The sequence below is a fragment of the Setaria viridis genome, chromosome 2 (assembly GCF_005286985.2).
Source record: "Setaria viridis chromosome 2, Setaria_viridis_v4.0, whole genome shotgun sequence".
NCBI classification, from domain to species: Eukaryota; Viridiplantae; Streptophyta; class Magnoliopsida; order Poales; family Poaceae; genus Setaria; species Setaria viridis.
In genome coordinates this window covers 25,459,550-25,467,474 of record NC_048264.2, presented here as the reverse complement: position 1 = coordinate 25,467,474, position 7,925 = coordinate 25,459,550, and positions in this window count along the sequence as shown.

Sequence of the window (7,925 nt, the reverse complement as noted above, 5' to 3'; positions counted from 1 at the left end):
CCCAGATGTTTCATATGCGCTAAGTATGACAAGCAGACACCAATCTGATCCAGGTGAGAGTCACTGGACAGCGGTGAAAAACATTCTTAAGTACTTGAGAAGGACTAAAGATATGTTCCTCGTCTATGGAGGTCAGGAGGAGCTCGTTGTAACAGGTTACACCGATGCTAGTTTCCAAACCGACAGAGATGATTCAAAGTCACAATCAGGATTTGTGTTCACACTGAATGGTGGTGCTGTTAGTTGGAAGAGTTCCAAGCAGGAGACGGTGGCCGATTCTACGACGGAAGCCGAGTACATCGTGGCTTCGGAAGCCGCGAAGGAAGGTGTTTGGATTAGGAATTTCCTCATTGAGCTTGGTGTGTTCCCGAATGCGTCCAGCCCATTGAATCTCTACTGTGATAACAATGGGGCAATTGCGCAAGCAAAGGAGCCAAGGAACCACGAGAAGAACAAACACGTAATGCGGCGATTTCATCTCATTCGAGACTTCATTAACCGGGGTGAGATCAAGATATGCAAAATACACACGGATCTGAACATTTCTGATCCGTTGACAAAACCACTCCCGCAGGCTAAGCATGATGCGCATGTAAGAGCTATGGGTATTAGGTACCTTCTAGATTGACTCTAGTGCAAGTGGGAGACTGTTGGAGGTATGCCCTAGAGGCAATCATAGAGATGATGATATTCCATTTGTATCCATGATTTGTATATTGTGTTCATTGAATATCCATTAAAGGCTACTTGAATTGATTTGCAATTATGTGAATTGTATGTGAAACTCTTTACTTGTATGGTTATTCTAAAGTTGTCCCTAGTCGGAGTTCATGTGAGGACACACATGAATATTAGACTAGCACATGTATTAGTTGATGACTATGTTTCACAAGTCATGGACATGGAGATGTTAAACTAATAATGTGGACACATGTGGAGACATGTGTTAGGACTGACCCAACACGAGAAGTAGTTCTCTCTTTAAACAACATATACGCTTTGTCCTTAGACCTGAGATTGTCGCATGTATTCTAGATGTGGATCGACCTACTTAGGGGCTATCAAATGCTACGCCGTAACAGGGTAGTTATAAAGGTAGCTTTCGGGTTTGTCAAGAAGCATGCTATGAGACATGGTCAATCAAGATGGGATTTGCCCCTCTCTGATTGAGAGTGATATCTCTGGGCCCCTCGAGTGATCGGATCCGAAAATGCATGGCCATGCTACGTACGGTTAAGAGTTAACCTACAAAGGGATTCCGAATCACAGGATCGAGAAAGAGCGGTCGGCTTGAAGCTAGACCAAATATCGTGAGGCAAAGGGAATAGCATGTATATCATGTTGTGATGGTTCGTCTGATATGATCTTCGTGTGCGTATAGGAGTTGGCACGTCTTGCTAGAGGCCGCTACCGACTATTGGGCCGAGTAGGAGTACTCGGGCCATGTCTATACGTATCCGAACCCATAGGGTCACACACTTAAGGGGCTGGAAGCCCAATTCGGATCTGATCCGAGTTGGATTAGGTTTAGGAGTACTAATGGGCCTCGGAACCAGAGGCCCATCAGGAACCCCTATAAATAGAGGGGTGGGGGCGCCCTAGGGTTTTACACCTTTTGGCTGAACACACTTGCCGCGCCTCCCACGCCCTCGCCTGTTGCAACTCGCGGATCTAGCAATCCGGCTTGCGACGCTTCCTCCCTGCACGTGTGGATACCTTGGAGGTGTTGCGCCTGCAGCACTTGGACGAGCCATCGACGAGCCGCCGACGAGCCACGACCAGCCGACGACGAGCCGCGGCACCGGAGGCGATCTTGCTGTGCACGTGGACGAGCTGCTGAGGAGCCGCTGGACGTGATCGACTACGTACGACTACGTTGTTCGACTACGTACGACTACGTGATCGTCTTCACTGCACCGACGCATATCTACATCTTCCGCACCAGTAGTGCGTCGAGTGGTAATCCCGTGATCCTTATACGGCAGTTCTTCCTGGTTATACGCGGTAGAAATTTTGATTTGCGCTAGCGTAGCCTACCTCGTATCCGTACAGACACATGAACTTGGTACTTAATTAAGACAAGGCGGATACCTTCCATACTCAACCACACAGGCACAAGCCAATACTCCAAGGCATCCCACGCAAAGAACCCTAGTTTGCCCCATCTAAATAATCACCAACACCAATTGTTTACTATCACTTTTCAATAATCCCAATCCATACTCACACCAACACACTCAACACATTTTATCATTTGTAAACCATAGCATTTGTAAAACGAGTAGTAATGATGTTGAGTAACCAGTTTCTAAGGTAATTGGCTAAACAAAGCATATCATGTCTAGCAAAAAAAAGAAAAAAAATCTTAAGTCGTCGAGGTATAATCAAGATATATCAATTCAAGGAGCGGCTATCCAACCAGGTTTTAAATAGATCAATTAGTAAAATAATCAGAGCATATATTTATATATATATAACTGGATGCAATTTATAAAAAGATCTCTACGGGTTGGGTTTGAATGTATGATCAAAAGGGAATAGGTTGGACTTGCCATCTTCAACGCCTTCTGGAAGCTCCTTCTCGCGGTACGGGTCTTCCGGCTCGCGGTACTAGCCTCCAAACTCGCTCTCCTATCAATTATGGCAACGACGGCGCAAAAGACAAATAAACACAAACAAGCACAAACACAAAATAAAATGAGCTCAAACGGAGAGGAGAATAGTTGGATTAGATAGAATATGATTTTAGAGGAATTTAGGAAAAAGAATCAAGTGAATCGAAGTTTTGATGTGTGAGATATGGCTGTGTAAAGATCAGCTACTAATTAAATTTCGAAAATTGATTAACATAAATGAGTAGGTGCTTCACTGGTCTCTATTTGTACATGATAGACCTGGGTGGGTTTCTGGACCTTTCGACTGGCACATGGGGAGCTGGCTAAAACAAAGAGAAAACAAAGAGAGGGATGGAGACTGGCACGGGAGGGAACAGGGACGTCGTCCCCGTTCTTCCCAGCGCTGCCATGAGCAGCGGCAGGAGCTCCGCCAGAACAGCACTCCCGGCTACCGTTTTCGAATCCAAGGGTATGGGTAGAGAGAGGAGTGGATGGGGTGGATGGAGATTCGGTTCAGGGGTTCTTGGCCAGGGTGAGAGGGTGGAAGGAGGTCGGCCACTAGTGGCCATGGATGCGGCTCTGGAGTTCTTGGGGAGCTCAGTGTAGGTAAGGATACGGAGGGCCGTTGCTTGGGGAAGGTAAAGGAGGGTGTGGCTTGAGCTGTGGCGGCTTGTCGTTAGAGATCGACGAGGGAGACCTTCCTCTACGCAAGAACAGAGGAGAGCGAAATTGGAGTGAGGAGGGAGATGAGCGGCGGAGCTGGGCGGCTCGGCGAGCTTAGGATGGTGACGAAGAGCAGCTCGGGGTGGCTTTTATAGGTGGCGAGGGCGGAGCTGTGCCAGCGGCTCAACCGCTCGCCCTTATTGGCACGCTGTGGCCGGGCGTCAGCTTGTGAGCGGCAGCTTGCGACGATGATGGTGCTGAGGCGACGCGACGTTGATGACGCGCGCGACGAGACGACAGGGCTGGCAAGCTTGAACACGGCGGCTGGTTAAGGTGGGGACGTGGCAAGGGGTGGCATGATGTGGTGCCAGGCGGCAGGGTGTGGTCACCTCGCGAGGCCGGGCTATCGCTCGAGCAGAGCAGGGCTAGCATGACAAGGGCCCCTGGCGCGTGAAGCTTGCACGCAGTGTTCGTGATGCTACTATCTGCGGCTCTGTGCTGCTTTGTACGTGCTTAAGGTGCATGCTGTGTGTGTGCTCGAGCTGGGAGATGATTGAAGGGAGGTGGCAAGTTTGTGTGGGAGAGCACACCTGAAAGAAGGGATTAGCATGTTGACGGTGATGGCTTAGGGAAAATAGGAAGGTTAGAGAGAAAGCTTAAATGTTTGAATTGATTTGGAAAGATAAAAGGATTAAAGGAGGACCTTGGATGGATTATGGATGGAAAAGGAATTGAGCTTGAGAATAGTTTTGCACTATTTTAAAATTAGATTTTAAAATAGATTTTAAAGTTTTTAAGTTCAAGTGATTTTTAGATTGAATTTTCGGGCCGTTACGTACTTCAACCATAACGCAGCGGTATCAGCGGCAGGTGCCGAAGCGGCGGCAGCAGTTGCTCGAGTAATGGGCCGAGTTAAATTAGAGGAACAATGAAAGAGGCGACCCACAAATAACATTGGGAGTAAAACACAACAAAAGAATAAATAATCGCCGGCCCACAAAGCAAGATGTGAATGACAAAAATTGACCGATAAAGATCGAGAAATTGCTCAAGTAATGGTTAGGAATTCCGTGGAATGGACACCTATCAGCGCTGTACTATTGTATCAGACAGGTTGTATTGGGTAAAAATATTGTTTTTAAATCTAAACCTTCTATATAAACCACAAAGTCTTCGGGTGTGTCTCTTGGATCCTACTTCCTCTGTTCCAACTTGTAGATCGTTTTGACTTTTTTAAATTCATAGATATTATTATGCACATAGAAATATATTATATTTAGATGTATAATAATATCTATGAACCTAAAAAACTAAAACAACCTACAATTTAAAACGAAAGGAGTACGCATCATGTGAAATCATGGCCTGGTATGATATTTTAATTAATTGAATTGGGTGTATATGTTCATGCAGTGACTTATGATTGACCACAAGACAGACGCTAACCAATTCTAGATATATTCCAAGTTCTTAACAAAACTAAGTGATCCAACATGCCAACAGCTAGCTGATCTTGCCACTACCTAGCTCACCTTGTCCAATACTAATGCTAAGCCGCGAGGTTGACTTTAATTACTTACAACATTATATAAAGAGATTCATCTTCCTTTTTTTTAAAAAATAATGCTAATAAGCTGTCAGGTTGACTTTACTAACAACCTCAAAAGATTTCTTCTGACTTTTCTATTTTAATCTAGAATAAACAAGAGAACTACATTTCATTTATTACAAAGAAAGTTGAGCACAACTGCCACGAAGCAATTCGAGTTTTCTACCTGATCCTCGGAGTTTTGAGAGTTGCAATACCTTGGTTTTATTATTAAAAAAAGATTGTTGTTTCTATAATAGTAACACACGAACCCAAGACAAGACAGTACATTTTTTTTCAGTTTTAAGTTGATGTAGACACATAGAAACAATATTTAAAGTAGCTCTACCTGATGCTCTAAATAGCTTTCTACCCTAAGTTTAGAGGGATAAGTTAAAAATTAGCACTCCACCACACCCTCTATTATACCCTCCACCTCCATTTTAAGGAGGCCTCCAAAATTCCACCCTACACCCTCCATTTCTGAGGTCTCTAGGGAGCCCTCTATCCGTGGAGGCTAGAGGCTGTTTAGATGGTACTGCTGGAGTTATATTAAGAGGAAAAAATAAGCCCAGGCAGTCCTTAGTTTCTAGATGGCTTGTTTAGATGGTATTGCTGGAGTGCTTTTTACATCTACAAGTGTGTTTCACATATAACCCATGATTATATGGTTCAAAACACTTATGCATGAGTAAATCATGCGATGTGAGCATTGGTGAATGATGAAGGTGTACCACATTGCCTCTACCATCAAAACAAAAGGGGTATGATACCTTATATCTCCACAAGACTCGGTGACATGACCCTACTTGGCATTTGATAGCATGGTCTCATCCATTGGAACAGCAGGACTCAACGGAATCTTATGTGGGGTTAGCTACAAATTTCAAAAAAAAAAAAACTTGAGTGCAATACAAAAATCTGAAACAGGTTTCATGTATCCTGAATAACCAAACTACACTAGTGAAAATTGTACAGCAAATAAACTATACAATTGGCAACAATGTAGCTCTTAGAAATATTCAATATCTCATCATCTCTGGTAGAAAGAAATAATTGGTTGGGTGCTTCATTTTTTTTTCCTTGTGACAATGCCACTACGATAGATACCTTTTAAGTTGAATAGGGTAAGTGCACAAACAGACCTGTCCCTAATAACATGACAGCAGATCCCAGAACTAAAACAACAAAACATACTACTCCGACATGCGAGTTAATCATGTAGTGTCTTTTGTTCACTTTTATCCGAACTTATGCCTAGCCTCGCTGCCTACCAGTGCCAGTACTCACTTGGCCCTACCTAGATTCCCCTGCCTTGCGCCCTTGCTGTCCTCTACTTAGATTAATGCTAATATACCATGCAACGTACGAGTATAATAGATTACTGTGTTTGATATTTTAATTCAACGATGTTTAGTATTGTTATCCAGCAAAGAGGCATCTTCTTTTCGTCAACGTGTTTATAATTCTGCATTGGCTATGCCAAGCAAAGAGCTCCAAGAAAAAGAAAAAGCTACGCCAAGAAGGGACCAAAATGGCCTTAAAAAAACTAAGCGACCGGGAACAAACACCAAGTACAATAGATATAGCCAAGTCTAATAGATATAGCCTGAAATCTAAGTGATCACGTCAATTATTTTTCATAAAAGTTACAGCGCTATAATATGGCCTAAAACACTATTACCGATTGAGCTATCACTGTCGGCCCTATAACCGTCATCACCGCCGGTTTTGCGATCCGTTAGATCAAGGTTGGCAGTGATGACTTTGGTTATCACAGCCAGATTGCAAACCATAAGCATCTCAAAAAAACAAAAAGAAGAAAAAAAATCCCGTCCGCCAGCGCCGCCAGCCGTGGCCGCTGGCGCGGCCTACATCCCTTGACCCGTCTGTCGGGGATACATCCCCAGTACCCGCAAGGGAGGAAGAAAGACTCCTACTAGGATTCCCCTATAATCCAACTAGGACTAGTCCGGTGTACTCCTATTAGGACTCCTCCTTGTAATCCGACTAGTACTCTGCCCCCTGGAGTATATAAAGGAGGGCAGGGGTACCTAGCTCGGCAGGTCATACCTCAACACCCAAGACCTCAACACACGAGGACAACTCCAGTTCATCAAATACAAACCAACACACAGGACGTAGGGTATTACGCGATCTAGCGGTCCGAACCTGTCTAAATCGTGTTCCTTGCGTCACCATTGATTCCTTGATTCTCGACGACCCTTACCGCATAAAAGACCACCTAGGGTACCCCCTAGGCGGGTTGCCGGTCTAAAACACCGACAGCTGGCGCGCCAGGTAGGGGAACTCATCGAGTTTCTCAGCGCGAACTCAATGGCACGGTCGTCATCAAACCCATCTTTGCTATCGAAGCGGGCGCAACCTTCGTTTTTGGATCCTGGCTCTGCATCGCCGACGGCGCCGGATCGTTCCGGCACCAGATCGTCAACTCCGACGGTGACCTTGGGTTCCACCGCGATTCGAACTCGAACTCCGACGGCGACTCCGGGTCCGACTACAACTTGGAGTCCGACGGCGACTCTGGGTCCAACTACGACTCGAAGTCTGACAGCGAATATACCCTTTTGTCTTCTCTTAAGGTTACTACTCTTCTCGAGCAGAACACGCCTTAACTCGTGAAAGCCTCAGGCACATCTGTCACGCCTAAGCCCATACGCGTATACGAGAGAACGATCTCACACATGCAGCGGCAACGGCTACCCAGAGACTGAGAGCCTAAGCGTAACAGGCTAACTACTCGGGAAGAGTATGACTGAAACAAGAGCTTGACTCGCAATCGTGCAGTCTCTTTCTTGTCGCAGCAACGACTCCTCTCACTTTTGTCTTCTCTTAAGGTCACTACTCTTCTCGAGCAGAACATGCCTTAACTCATGAAAGCCTCAGGCACATCTGTCACGCCTAAGCCCATACGCGTATACGAGACAACGATCTCACACACACAGCGGCAACGGCTACCCAGAGACTGAGAGCCTAAGCGTAATAGGCTAACTACTCGGGAAGAGTATGACTGAAACAAGAGCTTGACTCGCAATCGT